General features: G+C 42.6%; 1 pseudogene; it reads right to left on the reverse strand.

Moving 5' to 3' along the window:
* Positions 1-2,031: 2,031 nt before the first annotated feature.
* The window catches only part of LOC111728652, a 3,563-nt pseudogene continuing 2,423 nt past the window's right edge, over positions 2,032-3,171 (reverse strand).

Consider the following 3,171-nt stretch of genomic DNA (forward strand, 5'->3'; position numbering starts at 1 on the left):
GCACCTTAGCCGCTTGAGCCACAGGTGCCGAGCCCCCATTAAATACTTAACATGAGATTACATAATAGTTTATATAACATATATTTCACATTATAACAATGAGCAACTTGAATACTTATAGCAGATATAATGAAATACTGGTAAAATGTCATATTGTTGTGAGCCTTATTCTCATGAAAATACTTTTTTTATTATTGAATATAAGTAGATGCTATTACTTTTTTTTTTAATACTATTACAGATATTATAAGTAGATAAGCTCTTTTTTGGTTACTTTCTCACATGTGAACAAGTTTACCATTTACCATAGCCTCATAGGATGAGATGAGTTAGTATTTCGTCTATTTCTACCTTCTTTTTTTTATTTAGAGACAGTGTCTCACTTTGTCACCCTCTATACTGTGTCATGGTATCACAGCTTGTAGCAACCTCCAGCTCTTGGGCTGAGGCGATTCTCTTGCCTCAGCCTCCCGAGCAGCTGAGATTACAAGCACCCGCCACAAAGCCCAGCTATTTTTGTTGCAGTTTGGCCAGGACTGGGTTTGAACCCGCCACCCTCGGTATGTGGGGCTGGAGCCTTACTCACTGAGCCATAGGCGCTGCCCTATTTCTACCTTCTGAAAGTGATAATAGATAATTGTTACATCTTCCTTAAATGCTTTTTAGAATTCACCAGTGAAACTATTTGGGTCTGGTGCTTTTTGTTTTAGAACGTTATTAATTAATGATTAAATTTATAAAAAGATACACGCCTATTCAGATTGTCTGTTTCTTCTCATGTGTGTTTTGGCAAATTGTGTCTTTCTTTTTTTTTTTTTTGGAGGGACTAGTTCTTTATTTCAAAAAGACACCTGTCAATATTCAGTATCAAAACAGTTGCACTACTGGTTTTCTCTTTCTCCCCAGTGGCCCCAAAGAGACCATACCAAAGGAGAGTACATTTTAAGCTAATAAGCTGCAGGATGTACACCTAATAGGCCTCACTCAGAGAAACCTCTCCAAAAAGTGGGGACTGGGCAGGGAAGAAACTTTAAAAGGTTTTCAGTACACTGCCAGCTCAAAGACTGTAGGGAGCTCTCATAGCCAGGGTGCCCCAAACCCAACAAAACAAGGTTTCAAATAATATAGAATTTTCAAGTCTTGTACATAAGCTATTCAAGATTTCTCTAGCACAGACTGTTGCAAAGTACAAGGAGATGGCACTTTTAGACATAGCAGCTTCAGACCCAGAAAAGGGTAATGAGATGAGTTTCATATTGGTAAATTAGTGGCAAAAATATAATTTTCTTTAAGAAGGCAGGAGAGCAATTATGTGGTCCACCCAACATAAGGAGCACATGATCCATTCTCTGAGTCATTGGCAAGTGGGTAGAAACAGGATAAAAATCTGGTCTCAAAGGTCTTACCATCTTAACTTGGTCACTTCTAATGAAAAAAATAAAAGTTGTCCAAAGATATCTTAAAGCTGAAAACCTCAACAGCATGTTTTTATTGTTTTCTTTTTTTTTTGGCTAACTCCTCCTGGGATCACCTTTCTGGTTTGGCTGGTACTTCGTACAGAGCAGTGAGGTTGTCCATAGAGGAGTCTTTCCCTGGGCTCTGTTTGGTTCTCAGTAAGGCAGGCCCAGACCTTTTTCCCCTCTTCTAAGAAGAGGGCAATATGCATTAAGCTAAAAAATCATCTTCCAAAAGTGAGAAAGGGATTAGACTACTGCTTCAAGAGCTGGGGAAGTATTGGATTGTTTTACAAATGGTTGCCACAACAACAAAAAGGTAGTTACAAAATGTGTACATCACAACATGCTTTTAATAAAAAGACATTTTGCTGACATTGCCTTAAATGTTGTTCCCAAAGATGCTCAGCCTCTAGCCCAGCTGGAATTTCTAGGAAGAGACAGAGACAGTTTGGCAAAAAAGACATGGCGGTGGGGTGGGCAGGGGATGGAGGGGGTGGCAAAAGGAGAAAGCAGCCTTCCAGTTTAAGATCAGCCCTCAGTTTAAAGGTCAGCTTCAGGCAGGCTGGCCTCAGGGTCAGAGGGAGAAGCAGCAGCAGGGTGGGACAGGGGTGCTCTGCATCTCATTCAGGTCAAGCAGAGTCTGGTCCAGCATCCTTTGTGTACAGACATGCTCCTCTTTGGTACATTTCAGTTTATCTTCCAAATCATCAATTGTCTTTCCCAGCTTGGCTACCCATCTCTCAGCAAACTCAGCATGGGTCTCTGCCTCCTTGAGTTTATCAGTAGGAATCTTTATCTCTTCCTCATATTTGTCTCTTTTTGAGAATACTTCTCGTCAGCAGTGCTCAGACAATTCAGGTTTTGGTCCATCAGTCTGATCTGCTCATCCATCTCTCAGCAACTGGACTCTGCCAACTCGGCTCCTTCCTCTGTGCATTCTAAGTCTCCTTCAGTAATCACCAACTTACGAGCCACCTCTTCATATTTCCTGTCTGCCTCTTCTGCAATATGTTTCACTTCTTTGAGCTGGATTTCCTGGAGTTCCATCTTTTCTTCTATCTTTTAAGGCCTGGTTTTCAATAACCTTCATACCTCTCTCATTCTCCTCAGCAGCTTTTTTTGCTTCCTCCAATTTTTGCAGGGCAGTGGCTAGGCGCTCTTGGGCACGATCTAGCTCCTCTTCAACCAGCTGGATCCTGTGGTTCAAGGAGGCCACCTCAGCCTCGGCCGAGGGTGGTGGGTTCCAACTTGGCCCCAGCCAAACTGGAACAAAAAATAGCCAGGCATTGTGGTGGGTGCCTGTAGTCCCAGTTACTCAGGAGGCTGAGGCAAGAGAATCAGCTAAACCTAAGAGGTGGAGGTTGCTGTGAGCTGTGATGTCACGTCATTCTACCAAGGACGACAAAGTAAGGCTCTGTCCTCTCGCTTTGCGTTGATTCGGAGAATAGGTGGACCAGTTGCGAGAGCACCCCTTAAGAGGAAAGGGCTTTAGGCCAGAGGATGGGAGGCAGCCCTGTGGCCTCAAGTTTCTCTAGGGAGGGGGGGCACTGCCGCAAATTGTGTCTTTCAAGGAATCTGCCATTTGATCTGGGTTAGACCTTAGGGCACAAAGTTGTCAATGATATTCCTTTATTATTCTTTTAACGTCCATAGGATCTGTAGTGATGGTCCCTGTGTCATTTATGATATTATGTTATTTGTGTCCTCTTTCTCT

The sequence above is a fragment of the Otolemur garnettii genome, unplaced genomic scaffold (assembly GCF_000181295.1).
Source record: "Otolemur garnettii isolate 467f Iridium unplaced genomic scaffold, OtoGar3 scaffold00176, whole genome shotgun sequence".
Taxonomy (NCBI): domain Eukaryota; kingdom Metazoa; phylum Chordata; class Mammalia; order Primates; family Galagidae; genus Otolemur; species Otolemur garnettii.